The following is a 23,473-nucleotide window of genomic DNA, read 5'->3' on the forward strand; positions in this document are numbered from 1 at the left end:
TTTTGGACTACACTGCTTTTAAATTATTGCCATGTATAATTCTAGACAGTGAATTCTTGTTATCTCAAATGGGTTTTCTCAATGATTTCTTTTCCTATCTATAACTTCAATTCCTTGGTTATATTTAATGTTTTGGGATTATAATGTTAAAATAGTTGTCGGGACTAGAAGAGTTCCTAAAGTCTAATCATTATTTAGTATGAGGTAAAATAAGATGGATTGAGGATTTATTCAAGACGCGTCGTAATAAAGAAAAAAAAAGGAAAATCCATTTGTAACAGAGCAAGGTGAGTTGTGGGTTAATTCAAAACTCGTTGTAAATTTTGAAAGAGAAGAGTAAAAGTGAATAAATGAATTAGAAAATGATCTCGAGTTTACAAGAGACGAACACATGCCTTTAACACTAGATAAGCCTTAGGCCTGATAAATTTTGTTTTGATTAAGAATGAAGTTATGCATCTTTCTTGTTATGCTTAATAACAAATATGAAACTCGAGGATGTAGTTATGTTCCTTGGCAAAGATCATCCAAAAATTAACTTTCACTAGCCTAATCCAAGAGGTATAGACGGATATGATTGGTACATTGAAAATAAGCGAATCAAGGCCTATGAGCATAATTTATCAAAATAGTTAAACTTAAGTATAAGTTGATAAAAGAGACCATGCTAGAACCACGGGACTTGAGAGAAACCTCATACCTTCTCCTAAGTCAACAGAATTCCTTACTCGATCTTCTATTTTTGTAGACTAATAAAAGAGTCAACTTTTATTTGATTAGAGATTCAATAAGATGACTTGGGCCGCCATAAATTAATTCTAAGTGACAACTTTGTACACAAAATAATTCCTATTCAATATTGTCACTTCAATTGGAAAAATCCTTCAACCCAAAAAATGAGTTTGATATCTCTGGTGAATCCGCTGGGGATTAAAAGAATTTGACCTTTTGATGTTGACTTATGCTTTCTTTAATCATTTCAATGTTGTATTTTTTGTCCCAATATGCAAATTTTCACCCATTTGTCACTTTAATATTGTTGAATTGTCTTATAAATTATCTTCTCTCGTACACCTCCCCTGTGTCTCTAAAATATAAGGTAGAATGAATGCAAAGTATGCATCTTACTTTTTTTAAGATAAAGCCAAAGTGTCCACGCACCTGATGAAGGATTATTAGTTACACATGTTATGTGGAGTTTGGACTAGAAACGAAGGTGGAATACCACTACTACCAAATAAGTTGCCCCTTCCCATTTAAGTGTTCGCTTGAGTAAACCAGTCTAGATACCTATCTCCATCAAGTTAAACCTAGTAAAACTGAAACTCAAATGTGACTATCCCTATTAGGCTCCACTTTATCTATATTATATGTATTTGACTTAGTGGGACTCGACACAGGTATCGGATCCATCTAGGATAGGCATCCCTCTTTATATGACCAAATGTGCATCCTATATGCTCTTTGATATTTATTTCGAAAGCCTATTTGATTATTGACCTGCTTTTGGCAGCTTAGTGAGTCAGAAGAGAGCAACTTTTCCTCAAACCTTATGGTTGTTTCCTTAAAATCCTTTTTCTTTCAAATTAAAGAGAAGAGTTTATTATTAAGTCTTCAAGAACTACACACACCTGATTCTCACCTTGATAAGATACACAAGCAACCCTTATCGAGTTCGATGATACTCTTAAGAAAAAGTTTTGGAAATATTGAACCCTGATGATGAGTGGTGAATTTACCTCTCATTTGCACTCAACATTCACGTACACTACTATGATTTGAACGTATGAATGACACAAATTCATGATTAAATGCTTTAATTTCCACATTTTGCAGGCATACAGGTTATGAGAAGAAAAGATGTAGATTTGAACTAAAAAGGATCAAAAAGGACAAAAGAAGTGCAGTTGGATGCGATTACGGCTTATCTAGAATATTCCCAGGGGAAATTTTGTAAATTTGGACAACCAACCCCAAATCCTTTAAAAGGCTCAAAACTTTTCTTATTTTGCTATTCTACACTTTTGGTAACAATTGAATTTGAAGTTTACAAACCCTAATTTGGGCAATATTGGTATTTGAATTTATACTTTAAATTTAGTAAAATTGAAGGATGGATGCTTTGAATGAACGCTTTGGTATATTTCTTTCTATTTATTTCATGAATAGCTAAATTTTCATGTCTTGGAATTATGTTGAACTAAGTTCCAATTATATGTGGGTTGTGATATATTTGTGTAGATTCTAGTTTGTTAATGAAGAGTTTCATTATTGCTTGATTGAATTGGTTGGGGTTTATGGATGAAAACCCCAAATGCGCAAAATGGAGTTGTGGGTGAAAGCCCCAATCTCTTAAAAGTTCACATCATCTTTCAAAGAAGGATGTAGGTGAACTTTTGGAACCCATATCATCCTTCAAAGATGGATATAGGTGACAAGGAAATAGTGGACAATAATTGATGAAATTTGCTAATTTTCACTATCTTAGACATAAGGGTGATTAGGTAGTTAACTATGTCTTGAGAATATTCCTAGAAATATGGATGCCCAATTGAGGTATTAGGTGGTTGTAATTGACACACTTGTTAGGTACCCGAAAGGGTCAACGAGTGATATTCTTATGGTTTTGTTGACAACTATCCTCAAGGACCTTCGACTTAGCCTAACACATCGTTAATGACTAGAATTTACACTAAATCATCTTGTTTCCATACATAACTTTCCCTTAGGTAGACATAATACCAATATTCTTATCTTATTAAATTTTAAATCACAAGTGTTTCCTTAATTTGTTGATTTGACTTGACATTGATTAGCCCTTGTTACAAGCCAATCCCCTCAAATTCAAATCATGAATTTTACTTTGTTTACATATGGGTATCTTTTTAGTAACTATTAACAGTCATAGGACTAGAATTATAATTTCACTCATTGAGGATTTGACCTCAACATAAGTTGAGCTATAAACAATGATCGTCCTCTACCAACTTGAATAGTATAGGTGAGCGTTATTAAAATAGTGTCATTATCGGGGAGTGAAATTTACCTTTCACTTGCGCGATATTGATTTTTACTTAGGTTATACCCATAGTGGTGTGTATTTATTTTGGTTGTCGTTCTTGTTTTCTTTTTAGGTGATTCCCATAGTGTTCACGAAACTATGAGTGTCATACAAGTAATATCGGGTCCTTCGACGGTCCTCTTGATGACAAGGAGCGAATCAATAATGTTGGACATTTAAGTGTCATCCATATCCCGCCTACTAATGGGAATTGTGTCTTTCATGTCACAAGTGTCATATTCCATATGCAACAAATGAAGGGACTTTTGATGAGGCAAGCTAATGAGGACCCCAACTTGCATTTGAAAAACTTCATAGAAGTGTGTGAACCCTTTGATATTGCACACATAACCCAATAGTACATCCTATTGTGCCTCTTTCCATTATCTCTAATAGCGGAGGTGGTATTGTGACTTTGATCTCTCCCGGCCGTTTTAATTATTCCATCGGATGAACTTAATGTGGCCTTATTTGACCGGTATTTCCCACCCTCCAAAATGCTCCAATTGCGTAATAAAATCATTAAATTTAGGCAATTAAATGGAGAACCCTTGTAGAAGGTGTGGGAAAAACTCAACAGAAAACTCATGCAATGTCCCAACCACGAAGTCCCAAAAAAGATGTTTCTCTAAATCTTTTACCGGGATCTTAATCCACGCAACAAAATTATGGTAGACAATGTGGGGAGGGGCTCTCTTGTGAAGTTGACTTATCATGCGGATACAATCTTGCTTGAGGAAGTGACCAAGAAAAACTGGGGGTGGCATACCTATGATGTCAAGGTACCAAAAAGCTCCCCTGCTACCTCCTTTGTCAATAAAAAAAGTGATGAATAGAGGGAGGAAAACATGGAAAAAATGATAATGTAATTGGATATTTTAACTAAGCATGTGATGGGTGCACCCACCAAAGTGGTGAATGTCATGTCATCCAAGGCTTATGATGATGATGAGGCTAAGAAGCTTGATGAGGAGATTCAGTATTTTGCCAATAATTCGGAGGGTTCCTCCCGGCCTATCAAAGGCAATGTGGGAACCAAAGTTTGATTTTTTGCGATCATGACCGTGATTGGAGGGACAAAGACCGGGAGTACGATCGTTAAGCGCCCCCTAGAGAGTGGGCAAATAATAAAGATGCAAATCTCATTGACCCTGACAAATACAAAACCAAAGATGTCTTGGTAAAAATTTTGATAAGAGTGGAGGGGACAGATAAGATGGTTCGTGAATTGAAAGGATATTTTTCACAAATCAACCAAATGGTTATGTCCTACTCTGCTTCGATTAAGCAATTAGAGACTCAAATCGGTCAAATCTTCACCAAACTCAATGCTAGACGAAAGGAAAGCCTTCCTAGTGACACTATTGTAAACCCAAAAAATGAGGCCCAAGTGTTGGCTATTATCACTAGGAGTGGTAAAAAGCTCAGTGATCTTGTGGTGGATGTCAAAAAAGAGCCCAATATTGAACAAGTAAGTGTGGAGAAAAAGCTTGTGGATGATTCAAAGAAGGAGACTCTGAAATCTCATAAAAGGAAATAAAAAGAGTCGGTGTTAAATGAAGAAGTTGATAGTGAAAAGGGTGACCCAAGGTAGTTGAAAATGATATAGGTCAAAGTGATCCGATGCCTACCATGATAGTTCCCCTCTATTTCCTCAAAGGCTCAAAAAGAAGGAGGATAATGCAAAATTCAAAATATTCATGGCTAAGCTTAGAAATCTCTCTATTAACATCTCGTTAGTCGAGGCTATCCAAGATATTTAGGGGTATGCCAAGTTTATGAAAAAATTGATGTTGAAGAATAGGCTTGTTGAGGATGACACCATTGAAGTCACTCATGGGTGTAGCACTATTATGGCTAGTGTGAAAGTTGAAAAGAAGGAAGACTCGGGGGCCTTTAGCATTCCATAAACCATCGGGACACATAAGTTTGAAAAAGCTTTATGTGACCTTGGTACCAGTATTAATCTCATGCTCTTTACAATTTATCATAGGCTTGGCTTGAGCACCCCTACACCAACGTTGATGAGGCTTTTGATGGTGGTCCAGTCTATCAAGAAATTGATTGGTGTTTTGTTTGATGTGTTAGTGAAAGTGGATTGATTCATTCTTTCGATAGATTTTGTGGTGCTAGATTTTGAAATGGACCAAGAGGTGTCTATCATCCTTGGTCTACCTTTCTTTTCCACCTGTAGAGCCATTGTCAATTTGGAGCTTGGGGAAATGAGGTTTAGAGTTCATGATGGTGAAGTGTCCTTCTGGGTATGCAAAACAAAGAAACAACCCATGGAGCTTCAAGTGGTATCGGTCATCGATGTTGAAAATAAGGAAGGTAATGATGGGTCCCTTGTGTATCTAACTTAAAAAAGATGAAGGATGTCGTGCCATGACGATAACTAAAGCTCTATATGGGAGGCAACCCACAAATGCCACAAAAGTGGCTCGTATCCTAAGTTTATAATTTTGTAGTTTAGATTTTAATTTTTTGATTTGATTAATCCATACATTTGTGGCACGATGGAGTGTGTTGAATTAGTTTGAGAAAGGGAAAGTGTGAAATTTCTGCAAGTTGGACTGAATACAGGAAAGTGTGTTAAAATTGAGTAATAAGCTGAATAGGGGAAAATAGAGGTGAAGAAATCCCCTCAGTTACCGCTATCGAGAACCTTGTATCGGTATTGCAGTCACCCACGTGTTCACGATTGCGAACCTTTAACCGCGATCGTGGTCAAATCAATTTAAAAGGACCATCGAACTCCAATTTCGCCCACACTCCTTTCTCAACTTTTTTCTCAATTTTTACCCACTCCTATGCATATTTTTGGCATTCAAAAGCATTTGAGCATCCCTCTTGCATCATTTCCTCTGGTAAGTGTTTTGGTTTTGTGCTTTAATTATTGAAAAATAGGCCATAGAATGCATGTTAAAGGGAAGACCTAAAATTATGATTTTCATTGCTAAATTTGTGATTAAATTATACTTGTGTGGTGATTAGCTGCTACAAATGGTGTCCACACATGTGGGGAAGTCTTGAGTACCCAAATTGTGTTTGAAATTGAGCAAAATAAAGGGTGCACCCCAAGTGCTTGATCAAATGCCTAAACAAGTTCATAGCTAGTTGTTTTCACATTCCAAGGGCATAATGGAGTACCTAGTAATCTTGTTCAATGATTTTAGTCTTGATTCTTATTTTGGAACATATTTTTGCTTAGAATTTAGATTTTTGGAAAATTGAAAATTTTGGTTTGAACCGATCTCAGATACCACGATCGTGGTCATTAGGACAGCAGCTCTATGGCCCGTGATCACTACATCTTAGGCTGAATTCCAGCCTGGATCAAAATTTTTGCACTTTAAATTTCTGTCCAAACTTCACCAAGTAACCATACCATGAGCTTTAGTGGACAACATAGCATGGTTTGTGCATGAAAATATCGATGATTAATGTTGTTTTGTTGTTCTCATGTTTTTCAGGATCATATCATGGAAGACTTTAATAAAGTCCTATTCATCGCCCTCGAGTGCCACACTCTATACTATGGTGATCTTCTGAGAACAAAGCTAATTTCGTAAAGAGGAATATGTTTAGAGCAAGTTCCGAAAAAGATTTCGGCATTTCATAATAGACTTGTTGCAACTAGGTAGTGCTTTGCCCCCGATCCTTATAAGGAGAATGAGCAGTGGGTCCGGGAATTCTATGCTAACCTTAGTATAGTATCTTTCTCTGACCCGTCCATCAGGATTATTAGGATCTGGGGGAAGGAGGTGCATTTTGGGGCAGAGAAAACTAATGACCTATATGGGATCCTAAATGTTGATATGACTGACTTTAAAGCCAAGGGGTGTGAGCGGGAAGCTGGATGGCAGGGAGGTTGTGCTCAGGAAAGGACGTCTCTTTGGCCGCCAGCAAGAGAAGCATATGAATGAATGATTTCACTACTAAGGCCTAGATTTGGTTGAACATCATCTGTAGCCAAGTCTTTCCTTGTACCCACATGACAATAGTTCTAGACTTGCGGGCTCAGATGGTTGCTTGCATACTAGAAGACATTTCTTTGAATATTAGTCAGCTTGTGGTATCAGATATGAAATTTTTCAAAAACCATGGTGTGACCTCTCTTTCCCTTCTTTGATTACAAAGTTATGAAAAAAGAGTAGGCATTGAGGAGTACCTAGGACATTCTTGGGTGCATCCTAGAACCCCTATCTACTCTCTCAAAATTCAAGGTAAGAGCGCACGGGGAAAAAGCAAAAAGATGAGATTGACTTGGGAAAGTCGACATGAGATAAGCCTAAGTCTTGTAGGCCATCCGTAGTCGGGCCTCTTGAAGATATTAGTATTGATATTGGGGCTATTCAGTAGCTCGTGTCAGGTTGCCTCAGGAGCCGAGAGAAACCTCCACCACTCTCTATTCATATGTGACCCTCTCTAATTATAAGAGGTAATTAGAAAACCATAAAAAGTAGGGAGACACCATTTCTACACTCAAGAAGGCCTACTCATCATTAGCAGCGTCTCACAGAGAGCTACGGGACTTGCATAAGAATATGGTGAAAAGGGAAATAAAGAGGGATAAATTTTTTAGCAAGATATGGGAGGGGGTAAAGGGCCTTTAGAAGTCCCTAAAATCCCAAGTTAGACTTTCTTCCTACCGAGTGGAGAGTAATGATGAGGCCTTAGTAGAGTGGTCTCGTCATAAGGATACAGATAATGATGTAGAGTCCAAGGGCGAGAGCAGCTCTTGATGCAATTATAGAGAGCACCCTTATCTCTCTTTATGCTTTATTGTTTATGCAGTGAGACACTGCAAGCTTTTTAGTTGGGGGTGCCTGTCTCTACATTTATTCATTAGGACCTATATTATTGATATGTCTGGATATTTTGATGTTATTTTAGATATTTTTTATTTTTTTATGGGTTGTAATATTTGGGCACTCTAATAGTGCCCACGTTTTCATGGATTAGTTATTTTGTTTTTTTAAGATTTTTACTTATCTTTATTTTACTTATGGTGATATCAGACGAGCCTTTTTCTATGATAGATTGAGTGACGAAATTTCTAAGGAAAAATCATCGTGATTGAGTTTTGATCCATAGATGTAGGGAAGTCTGAGTACCCATAGAATTTTAGAGAAATACATACAGGGGAAGTCTAAGTACCCATGGCATATTGATTTAGGATCGCACTTATACCTATGGCAAAGTCTGAGTAGCCTTATGGTTTTCCTATATAAAATTCGAAATGTGAAGCATCGGCTTGGTTTGGTGCCATAAATAGCAAATTGTGTGTGGTGAAAATATGAAGCAAACGCCCCCCTCCATCCAAAAAATTTTCAAATCAAGGGAACGGACGTGAGTCATCTTGTAACAATACTTTTCCAATTTTTGTGACTCAAAAATTTTGGCTTATAAAAATTGGTAGATGCTCTATTTTGGACTCTAGTAGGAGGGGAAATTGAGCTGCCTTTGTGAGTTTGCATGTCTTGTGTGGTGAGCTTATTTGTCTAAATCTCATGTATTCTTGTACCATCTAGAACTTACCCCATTAGTCTCCCAAGGCTAATTTTGATTATAATTGGTTGGTGAAATGATCCTAGGCCATTTTTGTGAATTTGAAAATCCATTCTAGTCTGAAAAGCTTACCTTTGCATAGATGTTAAACCTTGTCACCTACTTTGAGCCTTTGAACTATTCTTTGGCAACCACATTGCAAATCATAAGCCTTTTGACTTTTATCCATCTTTTGAATCTTACCCTCCTTGAACTTGAAAATTCAACTTGAGGGTAAAAGCCTATGTTTGTGGGTGGTGAAGATTCGAAGAAGTAACTTTAGGCCACAAAATTGTAAGTGGGTGCCTAAGAGCTAAGAAATGAGAACAAATGAATATAAAAAAGGATCCAACAAAGAAAAGAAATGTACAAAGTGTACAAACAAAAGAGATGAAAAGAAAATGCTTTCAAAAGATGGGTAAATCAAGGTAATAAAACTAGGCACATGTGTAAGAAGTGAAAATAAAAGGAGTGATCCATTAGTGCGATATGGATATTCAAGGAGGGTATAGCCACTTTGTTCCTAAATGATATCCTACACTTCCCTGAACCTACGTTATAAGCTCAAAAAGCCCTTCGAGATCTCCAATCAAGTGTATTTATTGTAGTGGGGATTGAAAATAAGGGCAAGAATATGGTATGGTACTTTTTAGCATTGAGAGTCTTAGTGAGAGAGAGTTTTGCACTTAAAATCCCTTGTTGTATATTTGAAAATTTGGTGTGTGTGGGATATCCTTCTTGTGCGGAGGCATGTGAAAAACTCAAGGTGGGTGATCTTGTCATCTTCTGAATAATGAGGCAAAGGGAATATAATGGAGTGGAGGTCAAAGGTGAGTCACTTCTAGAGAGTTAGTAATTGTTGCATTATTGTTCTTTAAAGTCTTTTACATCCTTGAAAATGCATTTCATTTTGAGAGGTGTCGTGAGAATAGCTTTGCCCATGTTTGAAGAGCTACTTGTGGTGGTAGACAAGCTTGAAGTTATTGTGATCATTAGGTTGTATAAAAGGGTCTTAAATGTGCATTGTCTCATGGTAAGAGGCAGTGTTGCTTGAGGACAAGCAAAGATTTAAGTTGGGGGTATTGATGAGTGGTGAATTTACCACTCGTTTGCACTCAGCATTCATGCACACTACTATAATTTGAATGATGCATGAGACATATTTATGATTAAATGCACTAATTTACACATTTTGCAGGCATACAGGTTATGAGAAGGAAAGATGTGGATTTGAGCTGAAAATTATCAAAAAGAAGAAAAGAAGTATAAGTGCAAGACTTAAAGCAGAAATCAGAATCAGTTACCACAATCGCGGTCTGAGGTTCACAATTGAGGCCAGTTAAGTCAAGTCAAAGGACCACAATTATGATGATCGTATTGCGATAGTGGTAGTCGCAATCTCAGACATGCTGTTGCGACTATGGCTTAGCTAGAATATGTTCAGAGTAATTTTGTAAATTTGGATAGCCGACCCAAAATCCCTTAAAAGTGTAATATCCCATAAATTTTCCTAGCTTAAATTCATTCCTAGGATGTTAAGGGATAGCTTCCAAAATGAAGAATATTTATTCGTGTGGAGTTCTTTATATTTAGACTTTCCATTGTGTGGGAAATTGAATAAGCTTTCCATCGATACCAAATTCGTCCAATTCTGACTTGATAGACTTGATGAATAGAGTGTTCAAACAGTATCTGGACATATTTGTCATAGTTTTTATCGATGATATTCTTGTCTACTCTCATAGTGAGGATGATCATGTAGATCATCTTAGCATTGTCTTGCAAACTCTTATAGATCATCAATTGTTTGCCAAGTTCAGCAAGTGTGAATTTTGGCTAAGGTTAGTAGCCTTTCTTGGTCATATTGTTTCCGTCGATGGAATTAGAGTCGATCCCCAAAAGACAGAAGCCGTGAGGAATTGGCCTAGACCTATCTCCTCATCAGACATTAGGAATTTCTTGGGTCTAGCCAGTTATTACAAATATTTTGTTGAGGGTTTCTCATCTATTGCATCCCCTATGTCTAGATTAACCCAAAAGAAGGTTAAGTTTCAGTGGTCCGATTCCTGCGAGAAGAGTTTTATGGAGTTGAAGACTCAACTCACTTCAGCTTCAGTCCTAGCAATACCCGATGGTACGAATGGTTTTATGGTGTATTATGATGCCTCCAGAGTTGGTTTGGGTTGTCTTTTCGTACAGAGAGGTAAGGTCACGGCTTATGCCTCTAGAAAGCTTAAGACTCACGAAAAGAACTACCCAACCTATGATCTTGGATTAGCTGTTATGGTGTTTGCTTTGAAAATTTGGAGAGATTATCTTTATGGTGTGCACATTGATGTATTCATAGACCATAAGAGCTTGCAGTATGTGTTTACCCAGAGGGAGTTGAATCTCCGTCAGAGAAGGTGGTTAGAATTGCTGAAAGATTATGACATAAGTGTGTTGTACCATCCAGGCAAGGCCAATATAGTGGCAGATGCCCTTAGTAGATTGTTTATGGGCAATTTTGCTCATATGGAGAATGATAAGAAAGAGTTAGCTCGACAAGTGCATCGCTTAGCCAAACTGGGTGTTAGATTAGTTGATTTCGCTGAAGAAAATGTTTGGGTTCAGAGTAGTTCTGAATCTTCCCTAGTTTCAAAAGTGAAAGAGAAGCAAGATAAGGATCCTAGTTTGATCAAACTGAAGGAGTCAGTTAAAGACCAAAAGGTAGAGGTTTTCTCCCAAGGAGGAGATGGTGTGTTAAGATACCAAAGTAGATTATGTATACCTTGTGTTGATGATTTGAGACAGCGGATTATGGTAGAAGCACATGGTACGTGTTATTTTATTCATCTAGGTTCTACCAAGATGTACCGTGACTTGTGGGAAATTTATTGGTGGAGTGGTATGAAGAGAGATATAGCAGAGTTTGTAGCCAAGTGTGCAACTTGTCAATAGGTTAAGGTAGAGCACCAAAGACCTGGTGGTAAGTTGTAAGAGTTTGGTATCCCCACTTGAAACTGGGAAGAGGTGAATATGGATTTTATGACTGGTTTACCCCATTTGCGTCGTCATCATGATTTGATTTGGTTTATATGGATAGATTGACTAAGTCAATGAATTTCTTGCCAGTTCATACATTTTATACAGCTGAGGATTATGCTAAGTTGTATATCCGAGAGTTAGTCAGATTGTATGGATTTCTATTGTCTATCATCTTAGATAGGGGTACTCAGTTTACCTCTTAGTTCTGGAGAGCTTTTCAGAAAGGTCTTGGTACCCAAGTTCATCTTAGTTCAGTTTTTCATCCATAGACAGATGGCCAGGCAGATAGGACCATCCATACCTTAAAGGATATGTTGAGAGCTTGTGTTCTTGATTTCAAAGGTAGTTAAGATGAGCATTTTCCATTGATTGAGTTCGCCTATAATAACAGTTATCATGCTAGTATTCAGATGGCTCTGTTTGAGGCTCTTTATGAGTAGAGATGTAGATCGCCAGTTAGTTGATTCGAAGTGGGTGAGGCTTCTTTGATTGGGCCAAACGTGGTGTTTGAAGCTATGGAGAAAGTTAAGTTAATTAGAGAGAGATTAAAAGCATCCTAAAGTCATCAGAAATCCTATACAGATGTAAGGAGAAGAGATCTTGATTTTGAGGTTGATGATCTTGTGTATTTGAAAGTTTCCCCCATGAAATGGGTGAAGAGATTTGGCAAGAAGGGAAATCTTATTCCTCGCTATGTAGGTCCCTTCCATATTTTGAGTTGTGTTGGAAAGGTAGTGTACAAGCTTAAACTACCCACAGATTTATCCTCAGTTCATCCAGTGTTCTATGTGTCCTTGTTGAAGAAGTGCATGGACGATTCAGCTGTTATAGTTCCCTTAAAAAACATCGAAATTCAGAATGGTCTTTCATACGAAGAAGTCCCAATAGAGATTCTTGATCATCAGATTAGTAGACTAAGGAACAAAAAAGTTTCGTCGGTCAAAGTTTTGTAGAGAAATCAGTCCGTTTAGGGCGCTACTTGGGAAGCAGAAGCAGAAATGCGTACCAAGTATCCTCATCTCTTATCCACGAACTCAGATTCAGCTAAAGGTAATGGTTCTCCTTCATTCAGTCTTTTACTATTCTCAGATTCAGCTATATAATTACCTTCATGAGAATTCATGCACTTTCAGATCAGTTCAGTAGCTCATTATATTTAAGACTCAAATATTTAGTTTATTTCAGTTGTGCATGATAGCTTATAGCCTCAGATTTCTCAGTATGTTCAACTTAATCAGCCACATTCGAGGATGAATGTTTCCAAGGGGGAGATATTGTAATACCCTATAAATTTTCCTAGCTTAAATTCATTCCTAGGATGTTAAGAAATAGCTTCCAAAATGAAGAATATTTATTTCGTGTGGAATTCTTTAAATTTAGACTTTCCATTTGTGTGGGCAATTGAATAAGCTTTTCATCAATATCAAATTCACCCAATTCTGACACTCGATGAAGGAGTTAAGACGTTTTTAAGTTGACAGTGTGCCACCTGGACAGTCACCGCATTGCAGAGATTGTTAAATTTATAATTATCATTTTCTAGTGGACCTCTGTGATATTGGCGCATCATGGAAAGGTCCATTTTCCCGTTCGTTAATTTCCAGTAGTCCAATGCTATAGTGGCGCATCACATCGAAGGTCAAAATGGCATTTCTATAGGGCACCGCGATGGTAGCGTGTCACTTTAAAATACCAGGTCCCTATTGTCAAAATCCAGTGGGACAATGCGATATCTTTGCATCGCGGAGGCACCAATTTCCCAATTGCCAAATTCCAGTGAGCCACCGCAATAGTGGCGCATCGCGGTGGCCCATTAAATCGAAACTCTAGTTATGTTTTTCCAACTTCGTTTAGGAGTTTAAAAGGGGTATTTTGGAATTTTTCCAAGCCCCCAATCCGTCCAAAACACAAGATTTAACATATCCCAAGGCATTTCATGCTTATTTAATCCATTCTTTCTCAAAAGAAAACCCTAGACCATCAAAGCTTTTTCTCCAAGAAATCCAAATTCTCTATAGATTCTCCAAGAAAGCTTAAAATTGAGGGATCCCAAGGCAAGGTAATTCCTTCATTTCTTTGTCTTATCTCACTAATATTGTATTCTTTTACAAGTTAATCTTGTAAGTCATGCATGTGTATTGTTTTTAGGTCTTCAAACAAAAAGCCAAGAATGGAACACCGCCTCATTGAGGAAGTAGAAATTAGAGAAAACTATGATCAGAATCACTTCTTCTTGAATGTCATAACATATACTATGCACACTTGGTTAGAAATAAGTTATTTCTCAAGGGGGGGATTTTACTTAATTGGGTCCCTGAGACCTTCCTCGAGTTTTATCAAAGGTTGGAAACAACTGAATAGATCTGTTTTGCTCCCGAACCATGCAAAGCAAATGAGCAATAGGTGAGGGAGTTTTATTCAAACCTCAAGGTTGTCAATTTGAACAATATGGTGACCCAAATTTGAGACAAGACTATTCACTTTGGGGTTGATGTGGTATATAGAATCTATAGATTGCCAAACCCCAATCATTATGAAATCAGGGCAAAAGATTGCATCCTAAATAATTGGTTGGCTTCGAAGCTTTATTTGGGAAAAAATGTATCTTGGGGGTTCCAAAGGCAGGAATCACGACTAAGGAATTCACAACTGAAGGAAGAAATTGGATATCTATCATTTGTAGTAGAGTTTTGCCATTTTGTTGAAGGTGCAGATGGTCTCTTGTATTTCAGACAATATTCTGGTGAATGTTAGTCTCTTCTCAATCTTGGAGCGGATAGAATTTAAGGTACAAGATATCCCAACTCTCATGTTTCCTTCATAGATCACTGAGTTATATAAATAGGCTAGAGTAGAAGAGTTCTCGGGAGACAATTGGGCTGAACCTACAGCTCTAATATTTCTATTAAAGAGGTGGGGTAAAAGAAACCATCATAAAAAGTAAGAAAGTAGAGACTAATTATGAAAAGTCACCTCAGGTGGAGACTAATTCCTGTTGGTGATTGTCACGGGGTGATTTTAGGAATTGACTAATGTGTTGAGGATTATTTGAGATTTGGTGCCTAGACTTCATATAAGGTTAGGAGAGACTTCTCAGGGACCTAACTCTTATGTCCCAAGAAAGGATTTTGAAAGGTCTTTAGAAGATCAAAAAAGGCAAAGAGTTTTATCTCTCATGTTAGAGAAAGAATACACTGACCTAGCCAAGTTTCATAGATCATTGAGTGAGCCTCACATCAAGATGAAGATAAGAGGTAAAAAGAGAGAAAATTTCTCCACTCAAATGTGAAAAGGGTAAAAGGGTTATGTAAGGTCCTAAGAACTAAGGATCCACTTTCCTCTTTGAGGATAGATAATGATGACGATGTACCGTCAACATAGTTTGGTAATGATGGGGTGCGGGATATGATGATATGAACAAGGATGAGAATAACAAGAGTCAGTGATTCAAATTCAGTAAGCCCCTCTTCTTTCTTATGGTTTGATGTTATACAGTGAGGACAATACAGTTTTTTAGTTAGGGGTGCCTTGTATTTGTATTTATGTTACATTTTATTTGGAAATTTGTGTTTCTTTATTTAGATGTTATCATTCTTTTATCGAGCTTGATTTTTAGGATGTTGTGTACACATAGATTTATTTAGATTTGCTGGGTTAGTCATTTTTCTTTTGTATTCAAAATCTAGATTAATTTTCATTTTGGTAGTTATTGTGGGCGATTCCTTCTGTATGATAGATTGAGTAATGACATTCTTCAGGAAAAATCATCATTTTTGGGTGTTGGTGTTATTTGTGTATAGGAAGTCTGAGTACCCATACATTGTTAATTAGGATTGTGATTTTGATTATGGTGAAGTCTGAGTAGCCAATTATTGTAGTGAATTCCGCACAGCAGTAGCATTATTGCCCTTGTCGAAACCGAAATGAGAGATTGTGACTTGTTTGGTACTAATAATAGTTAGCCTTGATTATGAGATGTGAAATTAGCATACCCCTCTATCTAAAATTTTTGTGAAAAACAAGCGCATGAAAGTGAATTATGTTGTGACAATTCTTTGAATTTTTTCATGACTCTTAATCCTTTAGGTGGTGGTAATGTGGAAAATGAATCCTCTTATTCTTGTTTAGGAAATGAAAATGATCCTTCTAGAGTAGTTTGCATGCCATGTGTGGTGAGTGTTTGTTTAATAATTTTTTTGCTTACTTATTTCATCTTGTAATAACCCATACCATTTAATAAGTATTTGTAGTTGCAAAAGAAAAAAATATAAAGAGATGAGAAAGTGGGTAGAATCCCATTTAACCCAAAAAAGGATTAAAAATATTAATAACTCAATGAATAAAAAGGGCGCCAAAGCCCATTACTGCAACTAGCTAAAAATATAAAAGGGATTAAGGGAAGTGGGGAGTTCTTCGAGCAGCAGCCTAAACTAAAAAAATCACTAGCCACTTTTCTTAGAAAAAACAAAGGAAGCAGTGAGGGTTCTAGATTTTGCGATCTTGTGATAGAACACGAAGAGGACTTAATCAGTGAAAGAAAATTAAAGAGAAGTAGGAAAATGACGTGGGTTTCTTAACTTGGTTTATAAATTTTACTTGTATGATTTACGGCTTTAGATTTGGGGTTGAAGTTTAAGAATCAAGGGTTAAAGGGATAGAAAATCTTTTAAATTCTCTTGAATAGAGAGAGAATGTTTAATGATTGGATTGCAATCTTTATATTTTTAGCTTAATCAAAGAAAAGAAAATTGGACAGTAAGGTTATTGCAGTTTACGATAGTGAGAAAAATCAACTATAAGCATGTTCTTATGGGTTAGAAGCAAAAATTTAGTATAAGTTGATAAATTGATAGTCAATCATAAAATTTCTAGAGTTGGATAGTTTAAAGTAGTTATGTTTAGTCTAAACAAAGAAATTAACATGAGATTAATATGATATGATTACAGATTGATCGTAGAAAGTCATACGTATTTCTTGAGGTAACAAGTTTGGTATTCCAACAAGTGGACGGTGAGTAGTGACCTTACCATAGTTTGTGTTTCTTAACTTGCATATTTTATACATGATTTTGATGAAACAAGAGTTACTGAATGCTTTGAAATTGCACGTGGGGCAAGTTTTTTACTTTATATGATACTGCAATGGTTATTTGAATGTTCCCGCTGTTATAAGACATATTTACCGTTACGTAAGATACGATTATTGATGTTATGAAAGTTCTTCACATACTTGAGAATAAGTATTTTGACAAATTTTCCATTCAAGTTTAAATGAAATATGTTTTGATATAAACCTAAATGTCCTGTTTTATTTTGAAAATGCTTTCATATGAGTATGTACTATTTATAAAAAAAAATATAAATGGAAGTAGACCTTGATTTGAATTTCATAGCTAATAGCGGATTCATTAGACCTACTGCACTTTGTATTTATAGATAATGGTTACAACCCTTGCTAGTGTAAAGGCAGAACTAGCATATTATTACTGATCTCCCTCAATTAGGTACCTACTGATAAGATATTTGACTCATTTAGGAGGGGTACACTGTTTGTGGCTATTTCTTGAAGTAGAATGCCATACTGATTACATGATTCATTATGGAAACTTCCTAAAGAATAAAACTTGATATGATGATATTTGTTGGTTATTATCCAATTGTTAAATTGATTTCTTATATGATGGTTATCACTTTCTGAAAGAGAATTATTTCATGATATTTTCTGATTTTCATATTAGCTTGTTTTAGGACTTGTCCACACTAAAACGGTTGAGGTTAAGTGCTATTACTCACTAAGCTAGCATCTCACTCCTTGTTATTTGTTTTAAAGAATACATGTGACGGTAAGGATTTCGTTAGCTAGAGCATTCGACTTGGCATATTTCTGGTAAGGCTCACACTTGTTCACGTGGACAAGTAGTTTAGTTATTTGTTATATTCTTTTTCTTGAAAAATCTTAGAGTCGTTCCATAGTCGTTTTCTTAGAGTAAGCATTTTATTATTATTATGGACTCGTGGAGTATTTGACTTCTTATTATATTTTGGAGATAGATCTAGTACTATTATTTCACTGTGAATGGGTTGTTGATCGTAATGGTGCATCGTTGATGGTATTGGTGAATTATTGGTGGTATTGGTGTATTGTGTTGTTGGTTTGAGATAGGGAAAATTTTTGGACAGGACAAAAAATAGGGAAAACTCTACCTAATTTTCTGTAGAAAGCTAACGAAGCATGCTCTGGAGTACTAACCTTTTTAGCGTTGGTCATGGTCCTGATAAAGTTGGTATCAAAGCCAGATATTCCTGTGACTAATGGAGCACAAGTTAGTAGTAGAATCTCAATTATGGTTATATTGTCTGTCATTTCTATCATGATTCTGTGAGGATGTGTCTTAATTTTCTTTCTCATTCTTCCTTGTGTGTTTGATGTTTAGGACTAATTGGATGAATCTAACCCTATTTGTTTTGTTAATCAGATGGTTCACACTCGAGCAATTAATGGTATGGAGTATTACGCATCTAGAACTTTCCCCATTAGTCTTTTAATGCTAATTGGATTGTGTTTGGTTGGTGAAATAATCTTAGGCCTTCTTGGTGACTTTTGGTAACCACTATATCCTTAAAATCCTATTCGTACATAGATGTTATCATTAGTTACCCTATTTTAATCCTAATATCCTTTCTTAGGCAACCACTTTACAAGCCTTGAACCTTTTAAAATTTTTCCCTCTGTTGAACCCTACCCTTCTTGAACTTGAAAATATCAACTTGAGGCTAAAAGCCTCTGTTGGAGGTGTGGTGGAACTTGAAAGACGTGATCATTTGTCTTAGTTTAGTAAGTGAGCGCCTTGAAAGCAAATTAATGATGGAAAGATAAAGAGAAAAAAAAGAAAATGCAAAAAGAAAATAAAAGGAGAAACTTTTCAATAAGTGGGTGCGCTAGAATGAAGAAAATAGGCACTTGTGTAGTGTAAAAATGATGTGGCCAATGATTAAAGTTTGATTTATATTGTGTTTTGTGGAGTTCAAGGAGGATGTAGTGATGTTAAGTTAAAATTGTGTAATTTTAGTCATTATTTGCCTCATCTTTAGTATTTGATTTGTCCTTTTTGAGCATTTATTTTATGAATTGCACCTAATATTATATTTTAATATGTAGGATTAAAATGGTGTGAAGATGAAAAAATTCGAAGCTAAAACAAATTAAAGGCGGAAGATTATAGAAGGAATCAAGCAGGCAGCTCAAAGGAACAAATTTATTAAAATAATAAAAAGTGACCCTATTGAATTTCTTCAATTGAAATTAGGCACACATGTTCAACCAAGAAACAATTTGATAGGCACATCACATAACCTCATTTGCACGTTTGAAGCCTCGACACGTAGGAGTCCAATCCGAATTTGAATTTTTCCAGATTATTTTGGATTCAGTTATATTATTTGAGGCTTTTTACTACACTTATAAACATTCCATAAAATTAATTTATACAAAACTTGACTTAGAGAGAGCTAGGAGCCACCGTGGAGGCCGGTGAAAATTGGTTTCATTTGTTCTTCTCTTTATAATTTATTTTTACATTACTTCTTTGAATGATTTGCTGTAATTGCTCCATGGTTATGTGGAGTTAAACTTCTCTTTCTAGGATTGTGGTAGCTAATTAAATGATTTTTTAGTACCTCTTTGTTTTATTTATTCGATTATCAAAATATTTGCTCTTATATTCTTGCTTTTACTATTTTAAAGACTCACGACCTTTAAAATAAATCATTGTGCCTGAAATGAACTAACCAAGGGAATAGAGGGTCAGAACAAAGAATATAGGGAGTAATATCTCTTCTTTAATAAAATAAGGAATTGATTTGTGTCTAGGATAGGAATATACCTAGATCACCTTACTTGGTTACAACACGATAAGTTAAATAAATGCGTTTGAATTAGATTCTCACATCCCCATTCAATGCTGTAGTTGTAAGACTAATTTGAATTGATGATTATACCATTCCTGAATTATAAAATCAATTCCTTAATCAACAACTAGATAATCACATAAACTGGTGAAATTGATACTAAACATGATTGTAAGCGAAACCAAAATTCTAGATCGATTCATCCATTGATTGTGTAAAAATCTGCTCTTTATTTGGTTAATTATTCATTAGTTATTTTATTTTCATTTTTAGTTTAGTTAATTCATAAATACATCTTTTGGGATTTACCTCTTGAACAAATAATAAGTATTAGTTTAATTTAGAATTATAGTTAATCGACAAGTCCCTGTGGGTACGATATCTAGACTCTCAATCCAATATTACTTGTACAATTGCATATACTTGTGTGTGTGTTTGAATGCAGCATTTATTCAATTTTATCCTAAATACTTATCCTATTGTTCCCCAAACCTACATTACAAGCTAAAAGAAGTCCTATTAGATCCCCAGCCTAGTGTTTTTGAGTTAGTAGAGATCAAAAATAACGGCAAGCATATGGTATGGTACTTGTTTGCATTAGAATTTCTTTGTATGTGTGAATGTTTGAGCATTTGTCCCTTGTTAATGTTTTGTAAATATTGCGTGTTTTTGGTACTTCCTTTTATGTGAAGGCATGTAAACTATGAAAATTGGTGAAGTTGATAGATTATGAAAATAGGGCAAAGGAGCATATTTGATTGACTATTGATTGTCAAACACTTCTAGAGAGTTGGTAGTTATTACTTGATCATTCTTGAAAGTTTGTTGTTCTCTTGAGAATGGGATTGAATTTAAAGGAGTTGTTTAAGTAGAAACTCGCATCCTTGTTGACTAATTGTTAGTACCAATCAAAGTCGTAGTCATTGTGCGCGTTTGAAGTAAAGGTGATGACTTCGGTTTTGAGCTTAAATTAATAGCATCATTGAGTTTTAATGTTGTTTTGATTGAGAACAAGCAAAGTCTTTAAGTTGGGGGTGTTGATAAGTAGAGATTTTACACTCATGTATACCTCGCTTCTTATGATTTATTGTAGTTAATTGATAAAGGAAGGCTACTTACCCTTTGAGTTATCTTAATTTCAGGTATTTTTAGCTTTACAAGAAGTTATGATGAAAAAGAGTGACATCGAAGCTAAAAGAAAAGAGTAGAAGAAAATCTCAAAACATACCCTCAGGTACCACTAAAGCGGCCTGAGGTGCACTTTAGCAGCCAGTCAACGCCCAAGTCAAGGACGCTTTAGCGCCAATCTGACCACTTTCGCAGTTAATCAAAATTGTTAAAGGGGATATTTAGCGCCAAAATGATCACTTTAGAAGTCTTCTCAATTAAAGTCAAGGTCCGCTTTAATGTCCAATTTAATCGCTTTAACGGTCAGTCAAAGTCAACATGATAGCTTTACCGACCTATAGGTCCGCTTAAGCGAACATTCGGCAAAATTCAGGGGAAAGTATGGAATCTCATATTTTTGGACCCCAAATCATCAAATACTCGATCCCAAGCCTTTCCAAAATTTCTATTGCATGATTTACAACCTTGGAGGGTAGGTTTCTTGACCCAACACCCTTGGAATTGAAGATTGGAGCTTTGTGGTATTAATTTCTCAAAACTTTCTTATTTTCCTTGTTTTGTTTAGACTATTAGGGTGTAATTTAACTTTGATATTTGAGTATTTGCAGTTAATATAATGCAATACTTGGGTATTTAATTTGGATTTTGCTTTTATCTTATGCTTTCATATTGATTGATAACTCTTAATTTGAAAATGGATTTTCTTTATCTAAATAAATCTCGTGCTCTACCATTTCTACTTCAGTTGAGCTCAAAAGAGAAAATTAGAGTGGGCAATTCCCATTACCTACTTGAAATATCTAATTAAGGTTGGGAAAGATTAATTTAGTGCGATTTGGTTTGTATGACCTATCTTATGAAATTTTTCGCTAGACATTGTTAAATCATAGTGTAGCCCAAAGTTGGCTTTGTGGTTCATTCTTCTAAGTTTGGTTTGAAAGAACAAGCGAGAACTAATCCATCAATGGTCGAAAGACATTAGTAGGTGATTTTGAATAAAGGCTAATTTACTAGATCTGTGATTAAATTGTGAGCAGTTAATAGAATATGATGTATGATAAAATTGATTCCCCGTGTCATATTCCTTGTTTTCCATCATTGTGATAGCTATTGATCAATTTTCATTCTTTAAATTGATTTTATCTGTGTTCCATTTTTTTTATCAAAACCCCTAAAATACTTGTATCTTATGTTTGAATTTTAGCGATTCACTTTTATTTCATACTTACTAAATCACCACTCACATTGCTCCCTGTGGATTTGACCCCGACTCTTTGTTGGGTATATATTGACAACATCCACTATATCTATTCAAGAGTGTAATCTAAGCATTATCGTACTTTCAGCTATCTCGACAAATATGTAATAACCCATCCCCGCTGCATTAGAACACACCCCAAACCAATACCAGAAGCATCACAATAAATAGTAAACCCCTTTCCCTCAACTAGAAGAGTCAATATAGGAGTTGAAGTGAGCAAGTCCTTGAGCTTAATAAAGCTCATATCAGAACCACCGAACCATTAAAATGTAACATTATTTTGTCAATTTAGTCATAGGGGTTTTAATAGAAGGAAATGTCTAAATGAACCGCCTGTAGTAGCCTACCAACCAAATAAAATTGTGAACCTCAATTCGAGACACAGGCCTAGGATAATTACAAATCACCTCAATCTTTGCCAAGTCCACCATAATACCATCCTTGTACACCATATGCCCCAACAAATATACAGACTCAAGCCAGAAGTCGCACTTTGTGAATTTGAAATCAAGCCTATGATCTCTCAAATATTGAGCATAGTCCTCAAATATTGCTCGTTCTCCTCCATACTCCTCGAATAGACAAGGATATCATCAATGAAAATGATCACAAAAGAGTCCAAATAAGGCCTGAAATCGCAGTTCATTAATTTTATAAATGTTGTTAGGGCATTTGTCAACCCAAAATACATTACCAGGAACTCGTAATGGCCGTAACGAGTCCAGAAAGTTGTCTTAGGGATGTCCTCTTCCCAAATCCTTAACTAATGGTAGATATACCTCAAATCAAAGTTAGAAAAAACTACCACACGTTGAAGTTAGTCGAATAAATCATTGATATGAGGCATTGGATACTTATTTTCCACTATTACCTTTTCAGCTGCCTATAATTGATACACATATGTATAGAACTATCCTTCTCCTTCACAAACAGAAAAAGACCACCCAATGGTGATACACTTGGCCTAATAAAACCCTTACCTAAAATATCCTAAAGTTGAATATTTAACTCTTTTGGCTCAGCATGAGCCATATGGTAAGGTACCATAAAAATATGTTGGGTGCCTAACTCAAGGTTAATAGAAAACTCTATATCACGCTCAGGAGGAAGGTCAGGTAGGTTGGTAGCAAAAACATCAAAAAATCATGGATAATACGAACAGAGTCAAGAAAAGAAATTTAAGCACTAAATCAAGAACATAAGCAAGGAATGACTCACTACCCCTTGACACCAGTCTCATATCCCAAATATAAGATATAATCACCATCGTCATATGGATAAAAGAACCCTGCCACACAACTGGGGTTATTCCATTCATGGTGTCATGACCTAATGTCTTAGATCATGATGGCACCTACTATAATCCGCCAATAGGGAAGCCAACCTATAGTCCAAAACTACTAGTAACAGATGACTAAGAGAAATGAAGGAAGAATGCAAAATAAATATAGTAAAAAGGAAAAAATACACAAGATAGTCCCAAAACCTAGTGGAATCAATACAAGAGCTTCTAATATAATCAGATTACAAGATAAAGT

At 35.8% G+C, this 23,473-nt stretch overlaps 1 pseudogene; it reads left to right on the plus strand.

The window, feature by feature from the left end:
• Nucleotides 1–3,954: 3,954 nt before the first annotated feature.
• Nucleotides 3,955–23,473, plus strand: part of LOC124896762 — a 36,150-nt pseudogene continuing 16,631 nt past the window's right edge.

The sequence above is a fragment of the Capsicum annuum genome, chromosome 3 (assembly GCF_002878395.1).
Source record: "Capsicum annuum cultivar UCD-10X-F1 chromosome 3, UCD10Xv1.1, whole genome shotgun sequence".
Classification (NCBI taxonomy): domain Eukaryota; kingdom Viridiplantae; phylum Streptophyta; class Magnoliopsida; order Solanales; family Solanaceae; genus Capsicum; species Capsicum annuum.